Genomic DNA, 16,034 nt, shown 5'->3' with positions numbered 1-16,034 from the left:
CCAACGGGTGGACATCCAACATGATGCTGCAGACCTTCATCTAAGTTCTGGCCAGGGGCGGATTGACAACTCATGGGGCCCCCGGACAATAGGGGATCATGGGGCCCCTGTGTCCTCGCTCACACTCAAACCACACCTAAAAAAGCCAATGAAAGGTACCAGGGGCATTTCTTGGGGCCCCCTACTGACCCCGGGCCCTCTGGCAGTGCCCGAGTGCTCAAATGGTCAGTCCGCCCCTGGTTCTGGCCAGTCAGCTGCAGGCAGAATCCAGAGAGCTTCTCACATGGGCCATGGGTGTTTCTGCTTCCTGAATGTGCTTCTCCCTCTACCTTCTTACCAATCAAATTAAAGTTCCCAAGGCAGGCCTGAGTGTGATTGGCCGCTGTGGGACACCGCCTTCCTCTATGGGAGGGGCTGCAAGCAGCAGTGGGTGTGTCTGTGAATTTCTCTCCCAGGCAAGAACGGGGGTTCCCAGACCATCAGGGAATAGGGTGATCAGGCTGTGCTCATCCACCCAAAGGCTTTATTTGTAGTTATTTCCCAGAGTCGCTATTTCTCGTTTTATCCGGAGTCACCAGATGCCGATATTTCGGAGTCATACCGCGGCTGGGCCTTTCTTCTCATTTTTATCTCCAGATTTGCGCACTTCCTCCCCAGGTAACAAGAAACAGAAGCTGCGATAAAGCGCCGCGGCCGGATGGAGATACCTGGACGGCGACAAGGAAACCTCCCCGGGCTTATCTCTGGCCGATAACGTGACACCGCTGCTGGTTCTGATATTTGCCAACACAATTACGGCTGTGAACACCCACCGTTAGGGCCCCCCCGGGGGGCGGCTGAGGATCGGTTTACTGAGGATCTGCCGGGAACAAAGAGCTGACTGTTATCCTGCACACAGTGCCAGCTACCGACTGCCTGATCATCACACACACCGGCCAGGTGCCCACATTCCTCCCGCCAATGTACACGGGGTTAAAGGGGAACTCTGGCCTTCCCTTCAGTCTTGCACAGTGTACCGGCTCCTGCACTGAAACGGCTTCCTGTGATGTCACCGCACACTGTGAGCTCCTCACAATGTGCATTAGAAGCTGCAGACAGTCAGATAGAGCCCCGCCTCATTTCCTGGCTGGAGGACGTCCAGCGTCATCTAGCTCTGACTGTCCCTGACCCGCCCCCCTTCAGTCATTGGATTTCACTTCTTTCAGTCATGGGGGTTCAGCATAGGGGCGGACTGACAACTCATGGGGCCCCCGGGCAGAAGGGGATCATGGGGCCCCTGTGTCCTCGCCCACACCCAAAAAAGCCTATGAAAAAGCCAATGAAAGGTGCCAGGGGGATCTCATGGGGCCCCCTACTGACGGCGGTGCCCGAGTGCTCGAATGGTCAGTCCGCCCCTGGTTCAGCATCATATGTGGGCGTTACCTAGGACAGCCTGCCTAGGAACGGCCACTCCTCCAGACCAGGGGCGGACTGACAACTCATGGGGCCCCGGGCAAAGAGGGATCATGGGGCCCCTGTGTCCTCGCCCACACTCAAAAAAGCCTATGAAAAAGCCAATGAAAAGGTACCAGGGGCATCTCATGGGACCCCCTACTGACCCCGGGCCCTCGGGCAGTGCCTGAGTGCTCGAATGGTCAGTCCACCCCTGCTCCAGACTGACACCCACCCATCAGGGCATTTTGATATTTACATAGCACCTCCCAAGAGCCAGCCCACTGCTTGCATCAGAGCTGAGGTTTCTTGAGTACTGAGGCAGGGCGCTGTGATGTATTCAGGAAGCTATGTACAGCCCCTCCCACCAGCCATGATCTGCCTGCATTGCATAGAGAAGCACACAGACCCAGTGATGAGGTCACTGGGTGTAAAATAAAGCGGGGGGGGGAGCTAAGGAGGAAGCAGGGCAGGCATTATTTGGCACACCTCTTAATCAGGGGCAGACTGACAACTCAAGGGGCCCCCCGAGCAATGGGGGATTCATGGGGCCCCTGTGTCCTCGCCTACACTCAAACCACACCCAAAATATGGGGCATCTCATGGGGCTCCCTACTGACCCCGGGCCCTCGGGCAGTGCCCAAGCACCCGAACAGTCAGTCCACCCCTGCTCTTAATGCGACCTCCACGCCCCTTGCCTCCAGGTAACGTCATGCAGTCGAAGTGTGCGCTCACTCCCTCTGTCAGTGTGCCATGCCCAAATCTAAAGGGGAACCCTAACCACTCCTTAAAGAAAGGTTGATGAGGGGGTAAGGAGGAATCAGGGAATGCAATAATCAGCACTCCTTTAATGCGACCGCCCAGGGGTGGACTGACAACTCATGGGGCCCCCGGGCAATAGGGGATCATGGGGCCCCTGTGTCCTTGCCCACACTCAAAAAAGCCTATAAAAAAGGTACCAGGGTGGTGCCCAAGTGCTCGAATGGTCAGTACGCCCAGCGACTGCCACATCCTCCGCCTCCAAGTAACATCAGCCAATCAAAGCATGCGATCTCTCCCTTTGTCAACATGCCATACCCAGATAATTGGAGGAACCCTAACCACTCCTTGGAGACCTGAGAACCCGACTGGAGATTCTACCTAGCAGAGGCTGCATTTTAGGTGGAGCTGGCCAATAAACAGATATGTTTTCTGAGAACCAACAATGAGCACTCTGTTCATGTCCGCTGTCAGCGTGCGACCAGATCAGGAATGTAATATCTGTTTCCCGTGTCCTGGATGCCTTGAACAGCCAGGAGACCTTTATTCAGATTGTTGGGGGGTGCCTGGGAGCCTCTTGGATCAGAACCTCTTGGATTGTACAGTGCTGTCGGTCTAACATGTTTCAGGCACTGGAGGCCAGACTGGAGCCTTGAGTAGCTTAACCCCTGGTTCACATATCCGCGTTTTGCGTGGGCACGAGAGCCCACTCATGTGAACGGACTCCGGTGCCCCGGGACACGCAGGGAAGAAGTCCCGGCACTTTTTCTGAAAACGCAGCCGAGGTTCCCAGTACGGTTGCGATTTCCAGTGCGGGCGACGTGCCGTTAGAATTAATGTCACCCGCCCTCGGGTCCGCATTCCTCTGTGTGGGTGGGGCGGCTGCACAGATTTTTGCGTGGATTCGCAGCAGAACCTAGCCTAAGTCACCGGTCACAGCTCTGCGATTCAAAATCAAGCGATTTGTGTTCCATTTCAGAAGACTTTAGTGCTCCTTGAGAAGATATTCAACGATTTCTTGCAATTTTCAGTGTGATTTCCATTCCATGTATGTGAAATCGCAACAAAACCGCAGAAAAAAAGGAATGTAAGAAACTTTAGAAATCGCGCCGCAGCAAATCGCAAATGTTAAGTTCCCGGTCATGCCGGTGCGATTTGTGAATTGGAACCTCAGCTGATATCGCATCTAATGAATCTGAATGTGAGCGTGATAATATGTGCGGTTACTGCGGCGCAACTTCAGATTTGTTCCTGCGTTTCTTTTTCTGCAGTTTCTGCGATTTCACAGACAGAATAGAATGGATACAAAGTTCATCATTCTCCTGCTTATGGGAAACATTGTAACATTGGATGAAGGGATGGTGACACCTGCTGGACAGGGGCTGTAAAAGCATCAGTGGAGTCATTTAAATTCATTTCATAGGTTTTTGTGCTTTCCTCCAGGAACACCCAGACCCTACTTGACCAAAGAGCTGACTATCAATCCTAGGAGAATCCTTCCCTCTACAATGCTCAGATCCTCCCTGCAGCTTCCCCTTCAGTCTTGCATAGGAGTACCCAGGGGCGGACTGACAACTCATGGGGCCCCCGGACAATAGGGGATCATGGGGCCCCTGTGTCCTTGCCCAAACTCAAAGCACACCCAAAAAAGCCTATAAAAAGGTACCAGAAGCATTTCATGGGGCCCCCTACTGACCCTGGGCCCTCGGGCAGTGCTTGAATGGTCAGTCCGGCCCTGGGTGTACTGGCTCCTCCCCTTCAGTCTTGCACAGGTGTATCAGCTCCTCCCCTTCAGTCTTGCATAGGTGTACCGACTCCTCCCCTTCAGTCTTGCGCAGTTGTACCGGCTCCTCCCCTTCAGTCTTGCGCAGGTGTACCGGCTCCTCCCCTTCAGTCTTGCGCAGGTGTACCGGCTCCTCCCCTTCAGTCTTGCGCAGCTGTACCGGCTCCTCCCCTTCAGTCTTGCGCAGGTGTACCGGCTCCTCCCCTTCAGTCTTGCACAGGTGTACCGGCTCCTCCCCTTCAGTCTTGCGCAGGTGTACCGGCTTCTCCCCTTCAGTCTTGCGCAGGTGTACCGGCTCCTCCCCTTCAGTCTTGCGCAGGTGTACCGGCTCCTCCCCTTAAGTCTTGCACAGGTGTACCGGCTCCTCCCCTTCAGTCTTGCGCAGGTGTACCGGCTCCTCCCCTTCAGTCTTGCATGGTTGTATCAGCTCCTCTCCTGGACTGAATGGTTTCCTCTGATTTCACTGCACACTGTGGGCTTCTCACAATGTGCATTAGAAGCTGCAGCCAGTCAGACAGAGCTCCGCCTCATTTCCAGGCTGGAGGACGTCCAGCGTCATTTAGCTCTTTCCTAATCAGCCTGGCAATATCTAGTCCATCCATTCATTCATTGGATTTCAGTTCAATCATGGAGGCTCAGTATCACATGTGAGTGTTACCTGGGGGGGGGGGTCTTCATGTAATTACAGCCTGCCTAGGAACACTTACTCCTCTAAATTGACACCCACCCATCACAGCATATCTCATCCCAAGAGCCAGCCCACTGCTTGCATCAGGACTGAAGGCTCTTGAGAGGAGGACTGAGGCAGGGTGCTGTTATGTTTTTAGAAAGCTATGTACAACAACCTGCAAGCCCCTCCCACCAGCCATGATCTGCCTACATTGGATAAAGAAGCACAGAGACCCAGTGAAGACACTGGATCTGAAATAGGAGTGTACGTACAGGGGTCACAGGGGTTGAAATTGTGACCCGGACCCATCCTTTATGGAGCCCATGCTGCTTCCCTGTATACCTGGATAGGAGGGGTGGCAGGAAACAGATCCCCTCCATGTTCCTCCTGCGGCTGCTGAATACCCACTTCTCCTCCTCTCCTTCCCGTAGACATGGAGGGATCAGTTCCTCTATATGCCACCCCACCTCCCCTTCTATTCAGCTTCTTTCTGCTGCCCATGTGCTCTCTCCTGGCCCTCCTTGCCCCCCAGCTCTGCTAGGTTTCCTCCTCCCCTCTTCCTCTGGCTACTGCAGGGAATGCTGTCAGGAAGGAAAGCAAGGAAGGGATCAGAAAACATGTAATTTACTGGTCCCTTCCTAGTCTGAATGGACAGAGTGAGTGATCAGTATCAATCACCAACTCTGTCCATTCACAAATGAAGCATAGTAAACTGTGTTGCTATGCTTCAGTTTGTAAAAGAACGGGAAGCTGTGTACAGAGCTATTCCTGTCCAATCATTCTGTGCAGCTCGGGCTGTGTCCTCAATCTCCTTTCTCTGTTTCAAAGGTGGAACATCATTGGTCTGTTTAGACCCCTGATATCTCACCAAATCCCCCAAAGAGGACTCTTAAAACAATTGGAAACAAATAATATTGTAAAAATAAATAAATACATAAATGAGATAAAATGGTAAAAAAAATAATAAAGAATTAAAATAAAAAACTGCTGACACTGGTGGAGGAACTACCAGGGTTGCAAGGGTCGCCTCTGGGCCCTGGTGTTCTGCCACTGGGCTTGGAGGGAAGGGCCCTGGGCTCAAGAGGAAGGGCCCTGGCCGGGGGTCAGGGGTGCCCTTCATGGTTTCTTGCACCTGGCCCTGAAGGCTCTAATGTGTAATGGGCTTTAAATAGCTCCTAAGTGTTACCAAAGCTCCTTTAAGCCATCCTGGACCTGATCCTGAGACAAAAACTGGCCCCTGTGGCACCCCATTACTATACATACCAAAGCGAAAAAAAAAAAAATGCTAAAAGGAATGAATAAAATGAGGCTACCCCCACAAGGAGTATGTTTCAGAAGAAGAGGGGAATTGCAAGATACAGGAGGACAACCACTGAGCAGTGACACCACCACAATGCCCTGAGAGGTTCCCAAGTACAGGAGGACAACCACTGAAACGTGACACCACCTCATTGCCCCAAGAGGTTCCCAAGTACAGGAGGACAACCACTGAGTGGTGACACCACCACAATGCCCTGTGAGGTTCCCAAGTACAGAAGCACAATCACTGAGTGGTGACACCACCGCACTGCCCTGAGAGGTTCCCAAGTACAGGAGGACAATCACTGAGCGGTGACACCACCACAATGCCCTGAGAGGTTCCCAAGTACAGGAGGACAACCACTGAGAGGTGACACCACTGCTCTGCCCTAAGAGGTTCCCAAGTGCAGGAGGACAACCACTGAGTGGTGACACCACCGCACTGCCCTGAGAGGTTCCCAAGTACAGGAGGACAATCACTGAGCGGTGACACCACCACAATGCCCTGAGAGGTTCCCAAGTACAGGAGGACAACCACTGAGAGGTGACACCACTGCTCTGCCCTAAGAGGTTCCCAAGTGCAGGAGGACAACCACTGAGTGGTGACACCACCTCACTGCCCTGAGAGGTTCCCAAGTACAGGAGGACAACCATTGAGCAGTGACACCACCACAATGCCCTGAGAGGTTCCCAAGTACAGGAGGACAATTACTGAGCGGTGACACCACTGCTCTGCCCTGAGAGGTTCCCAAGTACAGGAGGACAACCACTGAGCGGTGACACCACCTCATTGCCCTGAGAGGTTCCCAAGTACAGGAGGACAACCACTGAGCGGTGACACCACCACAATGCCCTGAGAGGTTCCCAAGTACAGGAGGACAACCACTGAGCGGTGACACCACCTCATTGCCCTGAGAGGTTCCCAAGTACAGGAGGACAACCACTGTAGGGTGACACCAGAACACTGCCCTGAGAGGTTCCCAAGTACAGGAGGACAACCACTGAGCGGTGACACCACCGCACTGCCGTGAGAGGTTCCCAAGTATAGGAGGACAATCACTGAGCGGTGACACCACTGCTCTGCCCTGAGAGGTTCCCAAGTACAGGAGGACAACCACTGAGTGGTGACACCACCACAAGCCCCCCGAGGGATTATCAAGTAAAAGAGTAAAACTACTTAGCGGTGACCCCAGTGGACTGGCCGGAGGGGTTCCCAAATCTCGGCACACCAGAGTGGACTAGCTGAGGTGTTCCCAGATGCAGGACTACAAGCACCAACCCTCACCAGCGACCCCAGAGGGATGACAAGAAATCCATAGCGCATGAACCAACGCCATCTTGGGTAAAATTCGGTTGGGTTGTTCGCCCCGGAGCTCGCCGTTCTATTTGGGGGTGGTGTCAGCGCTCGCTCCCTCCCCCATCTCTGCCATCTCTGCCAGCTCCCCGCCATTAATTGTCTGATTCCGGTCCTGGAGATACTTAATTACTATTCATGTCAGAACACGCCGGCCGAATGCCGAGGACTTACGTAACGAGCCCGAAAAATGTCAGCATTGCTCCACATAGGCAGACAGTGACTCACCCTCATCCTCCCGGCCCAGATATTAGGGGGCTTCACGGGACTCCCCAAATCCCCGCCAGGCTCCAGACACACAGACAAAGGCGCCATTGAAGATCTAAAAATAGGAATGAGATGGTTACAATGTGGAAATCAAACATTCACTTCCATGCAGACAGGGAAGCCTCTCTGTGACTGCATCCCAGCCATTACACACCATGCAGCTCCACCCAACACTGGCCCCTCCCCCCCACTGTACTGTGTGTTGTGGGAAATAATCCTCATTAGGTCTCATTCACACCTAGCGCCTCGTAAATGCGCAATTGTTTGTGTAGGGCAGGCGTTCATTGCGTTTGGATCTGCCATGTATGTTGCGCTTTTTATTTTTCTGCGTGGAAAAAGGGGGCGTCTGCCCGCCGTGTTTGGGGGGGTCATTGACAATGAACGGCACCGAAAAGACGTCACGCGAAAATGCTCTGATGTGATTGGAGAACTGGAAGTCCAGTCTGCTATTATATTTTATGTGAAGAAGTCTTGTGGTTGCAACAAATGTATCCGAATAAAAACATTGTATCCGAATAAAACATTGTATCCGAATAAAACATTGTATCCGAATAAAACATTGTATCCAAATAAAACATTGTATCCAAATAAAAACATTGTATCCGAATAAAACATTGTATCCAAATAAAAACATTGTATCCGAATAAAACATTGTATCCGAATAAAACATTGTATCCGAATAAAAACATTGCATATAAAAAACATATCCAAATAAAAACATTGTATCCAAATAAAAACATTGTATCCAAATAAAAACATTGTATCCGAATAAAACATTGTATCCGAATAAAACATTGTATCCGAATAAAACATTGTATCCAAATAAAAACATTGTATCCAAATAAAAACATTGTATCCGAATAAAACATTGTATCCAAATAAAACATTGTATCCGAATAAAAACATTGTATATAAAAAACATATCCAAATAAAAACATTGTATCCGAATAAAACATTGTATCCGAATAAAACATTGTATCCAAATAAAAACATTGTATCCGAATAAAACATTGTATCCAAATAAAACATTGTATCCGAATAAAAACATTGTATATAAAAAACATATCCAAATAAAAACATTGTATCCGAATAAAACATTGTATCCGAATAAAACATTGTATCCGAATAAAAACATTGTATCCGAATAAAACATTGTATCCAAATAAAAACATTGTATCCGAATAAAAACATTGTATCCGAATAAAACATTGTATCCAAATAAAAACATTGTATCCGAATAACAACATTGTATCCGAATAACAACATTGTATCCGAATAAAAACATTGTATCCGAATAAAACATTGTATCCAAATAAAAACATTGTATCCGAATAAAACATTGTATCCGAATAAAACATTGTATCCAAATAAAAACATTGTATCCGAATAAAAACATTGTATCCGAATAAAACATTGTATCCGAATAAAACATTGTATCCGAATAAAACATTGTATCCAAATAAAAACATTGTATGCGAATAAAACATTGTATCTGAATAAAACATTGTATCCGAATAAAACATTGTATCCGAATAAAACATTGTATCCGAATAAAAACATTGTATCCAAATAAAAACATTGTATCCGAATAAAACATTGTATCCGAATAAAAACATTGTATCCGAATAAAACATTTTATCCGAATAAAACATTGTATCCAAATAAAAACATTGTATCCGAATAAAACATTGTATCCGAATAAAACATTGTATCCGAATAAAAACATTGTATCCGAATAAAACATTGTATCCAAATAAAACATTGTATGCGAATAAAACATTGTATCCGAATAAAACATTGTATCCGAATAAAACATTGTATCCGAATAAAAACATTGTATCCGAATAAAACATTGTATCCGAATAAAACATTGTATCCGAATAAAACATTGTATCCAAATAAAAACATTGTATCCAAATAAAAACATTGTATCCGAATAACAACATTGTATCCGAATAACAACATTGTATCCGAATAAAAACATTGTATCCGAATAAAACATTGTATCCAAATAAAAACATTGTATCCGAATAAAACATTGTATCCGAATAAAACATTGTATCCAAATAAAAACATTGTATCCAAATAAAAACATTGTATCCGAATAAAAACATTGTATCCGAATAAAACATTGTATCCGAATAAAACATTGTATCCAAATAAAAACATTGTATGCGAATAAAACATTGTATCTGAATAAAACATTGTATCCGAATAAAACATTGTATCCGAATAAAACATTGTATCCGAATAAAACATTGTATCCGAATAAAACATTGTATCCGAATAAAAACATTGTATCCAAATAAAAACATTGTATCCGAATAAAACATTGTATCCGAATAAAACATTGTATCCGAATAAAACATTGTATCCGAATAAAACATTGTATCCAAATAAAAACATTGTATCCGAATAAAACATTGTATCCAAATAAAAACATTGTATCCAAATAAAACATTGTATCCGAATAAAAACATTGTATCCGAATAAAACATTGTATCCGAATAAAACATTGTATCCGAATAAAACATTGTATCCAAATAAAACATTGTATCCAAATAAAACATTGTATGCGAATAAAACATTGTATCCGAATAAAACATTGTATCCGAATAAAACATTGTATCCGAATAAAACATTGTATCCAAATAAAAACATTGTATCCGAATAAAACATTGTATCCGAATAAAACATTGTATCCAAATAAAACATTGTATCCGAATAAAACATTGTATCCGAATAAAACATTGTATCCAAATAAAACATTGTATCCAAATAAAACATTGTATGCGAATAAAACATTGTATCCGAATAAAACATTGTATCCGAATAAAACATTGTATCCGAATAAAACATTGTATCCAAATAAAAACATTGTATCCGAATAAAACATTGTATCCGAATAAAACATTGTATCCAAATAAAACATTGTATCCGAATAAAACATTGTATCCGAATAAAACATTGTATCCAAATAAAAACATTGTATCCGAATAAAAACATTGTATCCGAATAAAACATTGTATCCGAATAAAACATTGTATCCAAATAAAAACATTGTATGCGAATAAAACATTGTATCTGAATAAAACATTGTATCCGAATAAAACATTGTATCCGAATAAAACATTGTATCCGAATAAAAACATTGTATCCAAATAAAAACATTGTATCCGAATAAAACATTGTATCCGAATAAAAACATTGTATCCGAATAAAACATTGTATCCGAATAAAACATTGTATCCAAATAAAAACATTGTATCCAAATAAAAACATTGTATCCGAATAAAACATTGTATCCGAATAAAAACATTGTATCCGAATAAAACATTGTATCCGAATAAAACATTGTATCCAAATAAAAACATTGTATCCAAATAAAAACATTGTATCCGAATAAAACATTGTATCCAAATAAAAACATTGTATCCGAATAAAACATTGTATCCAAATAAAACATTGTATCCGAATAAAACATTGTATCCAAATAAAACATTGTATCCAAATAAAACATTGTATGCGAATAAAACATTGTATCCGAATAAAACATTGTATCCAAATAAAAACATTGTATCCAAATAAAAACATTGTATCCGAATAAAACATTGTATCCGAATAAAACATTGTATCCGAATAAAACATTGTATCCAAATAAAAACATTGTATCCAAATAAAAACATTGTATCCGAATAAAACATTGTATCCAAATAAAAACATTGTATCCGAATAAAACTTTGTATCCGAATAAAACATTGTATCCAAATAAAACATTGTATGCGAATAAAACATTGTATCCGAATAAAACATTTTATCCGAATAAAACATTGTATCCAAATAAAACATTGTATCCAAATAAAACATTGTATCCGAATAAAACATTGTATCCGAATAAAAACATTGTATCCGAATAAAACATTGTATCCAAATAAAACATTGTATGCGAATAAAACATTGTATCCGAATAAAACATTGTATCCGAATAAAACATTGTATCCGAATAAAAACATTGTATCCGAATAAAACATTGTATCCGAATAAAACATTGTATCCAAATAAAAACATTGTATCCAAATAAAAACATTGTATCCGAATAACAACATTGTATCCGAATAACAACATTGTATCCGAATAAAAACATTGTATCCGAATAAAACATTGTATCCGAATAAAAACATTGTATCCGAATAAAACATTGTATCCGAATAAAACATTGTATCCAAATAAAAACATTGTATCCAAATAAAAACATTGTATCCGAATAAAAACATTGTATCCGAATAAAACATTGTATCCGAATAAAACATTGTATCCAAATAAAAACATTGTATGCGAATAAAACATTGTATCCGAATAAAACATTGTATCCGAATAAAACATTGTATCCGAATAAAACATTGTATCCGAATAAAACATTGTATCCGAATAAAAACATTGTATCCAAATAAAAACATTGTATCCGAATAAAACATTGTATCCGAATAAAACATTGTATCCGAATAAAACATTGTATCCGAATAAAACATTGTATCCAAATAAAAACATTGTATCCGAATAAAACATTGTATCCAAATAAAAACATTGTATCCAAATAAAACATTGTATCCGAATAAAAACATTGTATCCGAATAAAACATTGTATCCGAATAAAACATTGTATCCGAATAAAACATTGTATCCAAATAAAACATTGTATCCAAATAAAACATTGTATGCGAATAAAACATTGTATCCGAATAAAACATTGTATCCGAATAAAACATTGTATCCGAATAAAATATTGTATCCAAATAAAAACATTGTATCCGAATAAAACATTGTATCCGAATAAAACATTGTATCCAAATAAAACATTGTATCCGAATAAAACATTGTATCCGAATAAAACATTGTATCCAAATAAAAACATTGTATCCGAATAAAAACATTGTATCCGAATAAAACATTGTATCCAAATAAAAACATTGTATGCGAATAAAACATTGTATCTGAATAAAACATTGTATCCGAATAAAACATTGTATCCGAATAAAACATTGTATCCGAATAAAAACATTGTATCCAAATAAAAACATTGTATCCGAATAAAACATTGTATCCGAATAAAAACATTGTATCCGAATAAAACATTGTATCCGAATAAAACATTGTATCCAAATAAAAACATTGTATCCAAATAAAAACATTGTATCCGAATAAAACATTGTATCCAAATAAAAACATTGTATCCAAATAAAACATTGTATCCGAATAAAAACATTGTATCCGAATAAAACATTGTATCCAAATAAAACATTGTATCCGAATAAAACATTGTATCCAAATAAAACATTGTATCCAAATAAAACATTGTATGCGAATAAAACATTGTATCCGAATAAAACATTGTATCCGAATAAAACATTGTATCCGAATAAAACATTGTATCCAAATAAAAACATTGTATCCAAATAAAACATTGTATCCGAATAAAACATTGTATCCAAATAAAACATGGTATCCGAATAAAACATTGTATCCGAATAAAACATTGTATCCAAATAAAAACATTGTATCCAAATAAAAACATTGTATCCGAATAAAACATTGTATCCAAATAAAAACATTGTATCCGAATAAAACATTGTATCCGAATAAAACATTGTATCCAAATAAAACATTGTATGCGAATAAAACATTGTATCCGAATAAAACATTTTATCCGAATAAAACATTGTATCCAAATAAAACATTGTATCCGAATAAAACATTGTATCCGAATAAAAACATTGTATCCGAATAAAACATTGTATCCAAATAAAACATTGTATGCGAATAAAACATTGTATCCGAATAAAACATTGTATCCGAATAAAACATTGTATCCGAATAAAACATTGTATCCGAATAAAAACATTGTATCCGAATAAAACATTGTATCCGAATAAAACATTGTATCCGAATAAAACATTGTATCCAAATAAAAACATTGTATCCAAATAAAAACATTGTATCCGAATAACAACATTGTATCCGAATAACAACATTGTATCCGAATAAAAACATTGTATCCGAATAAAACATTGTATCCAAATAAAAACATTGTATCCGAATAAAACATTGTATCCAAATAAAAACATTGTATCCAAATAAAAACATTGTATCCGAATAAAAACATTGTATCCGAATAAAACATTGTATCCGAATAAAACATTGTATCCAAATAAAAACATTGTATGCGAATAAAACATTGTATCTGAATAAAACATTGTATCCGAATAAAACATTGTATCCGAATAAAACATTGTATCCGAATAAAACATTGTATCCGAATAAAAACATTGTATCCAAATAAAAACATTGTATCCGAATAAAACATTGTATCCGAATAAAACATTGTATCCGAATAAAACATTGTATCCGAATAAAACATTGTATCCAAATAAAAACATTGTATCCGAATAAAACATTGTATCCAAATAAAAACATTGTATCCAAATAAAACATTGTATCCGAATAAAAACATTGTATCCGAATAAAACATTGTATCCGAATAAAACATTGTATCCGAATAAAACATTGTATCCAAATAAAACATTGTATCCAAATAAAACATTGTATGCGAATAAAACATTGTATCCGAATAAAACATTGTATCCGAATAAAACATTGTATCCGAATAAAACATTGTATCCAAATAAAAACATTGTATCCGAATAAAACATTGTATCCGAATAAAACATTGTATCCAAATAAAACATTGTATCCGAATAAAACATTGTATCCGAATAAAACATTGTATCCAAATAAAAACATTGTATCCGAATAAAACATTGTATCCAAATAAAAACATTGTATCCGAATAAAAACATTGTATCCGAATAAAACATTGTATCCAAATAAAAACATTGTATCCGAATAAAACATTGTATCCGAATAAAACATTGTATCCGAATAAAAACATTGTATCCGAATAAAACATTGTATCCAAATAAAACATTGTATGCGAATAAAACATTGTATCCGAATAAAACATTGTATCCGAATAAAACATTGTATCCAAATAAAACATTGTATCCAAATAAAACATTGTATCCGAATAAAACATTGTATCCGAATAAAAACATTGTATCCGAATAAAACATTGTATCCAAATAAAACATTGTATGCGAATAAAACATTGTATCCGAATAAAACATTGTATCCGAATAAAACATTGTATCCGAATAAAACATTGTATCCGAATAAAACATTGTATCCGAATAAAACATTGTATCCGAATAAAACATTGTATCCAAATAAAAACATTGTATCCAAATAAAAACATTGTATCCGAATAAAACATTGTATCCGAATAAAACATTGTATCCGAATAAAACATTGTATCCAAATAAAAACATTGTATCCGAATAAAAACATTGTATCCGAATAAAACATTGTATCCAAATAAAAACATTGTATCCTAATAACAACATTGTATCCGAATAACAACATTGTATCCGAATAAAAACATTGTATCCGAATAAAACATTGTATCCAAATAAAAACATTGTATCCGAATAAAACATTGTATCCGAATAAAACATTGTATCCAAATAAAAACATTGTATCCGAATAAAAACATTGTATCCGAATAAAACATTGTATCCGAATAAAACATTGTATCCAAATAAAAACATTGTATGCGAATAAAACATTGTATCCGAATAAAACATTGTATCCAAATAAAACATTGTATCCGAATAAAAACATTGTATCCGAATAAAACATTGTATCCAAATAAAACATTGTATGCGAATAAAAACATTGTATGCGAATAAAACATTGTATCTGAATAAAACATTGTATCCGAATAAAACATTGTATCCGAATAAAACATTGTATCCGAATAAAACATTGTATCCGAATAAAAACATTGTATCCAAATAAAAACATTGTATCCGAATAAAACATTGTATCCGAATAAAACATTGTATCCGAATAAAACATTGTATCCAAATAAAAACATTGTATCCGAATAAAACATTGTATCCGAATAAAACATTGTATCCAAATAAAAACATTGTATCCGAATAAAACATTGTATCCAAATAAAACATTGTATCCGAATAAAAACATTGTATCCGAATAAAACATTGTATCCAAATAAAACATTGTATCCGAAAAAAACATTGTATCCAAATAAAACATTGTATCCGAATAAAACATTGTATCCGAATAAAACATTGTATCCGAATAAAACATTGTATCCAAATAAAAACATTGTATCCGAATAAAACATTGTATCCGAATAAAACATTGTATCCAAATAAAACATTGTATCCGAATAAAACATTGTATCCAAATAAAAACATTGTATCCGAATAAAACATTGTATCCAAATAAAAACATTGTATCCAAATAAAAACATTGTATCCGAATAAAACATTGTATCCGAATAAAACATTGTATGCGAATAAAACATTGTATCCGAATAAAACATTGTATCC

General features: G+C 39.5%; 1 long non-coding RNA gene across 2 annotated transcripts in view; it reads right to left on the bottom strand.

The window, feature by feature from the left end:
- The window catches only part of LOC149434175 (uncharacterized), a 36,464-nt gene extending 28,640 nt beyond the window's left edge, over nucleotides 1–7,824 (bottom strand). For both annotated transcript variants that reach the window (XR_016308804.1, XR_016308803.1), the window contains exon 1: nucleotides 7,525–7,824. This is a non-coding gene — a long non-coding RNA (uncharacterized LOC149434175). The remainder of the gene's footprint in view (nucleotides 1–7,524) is intronic.
- Nucleotides 7,825–16,034: the final 8,210 nt, after the last annotated feature.

This window comes from Staurois parvus, unplaced genomic scaffold (genome assembly GCF_062004578.1).
Source record: "Staurois parvus isolate SC_StPar_1 unplaced genomic scaffold, SC_StPar_1.0 ptg001812l, whole genome shotgun sequence".
Lineage (NCBI taxonomy): Eukaryota > Metazoa > Chordata > Amphibia > Anura > Ranidae > Staurois > Staurois parvus.
This window is presented reverse-complemented; position numbering and strand designations above follow the sequence as displayed.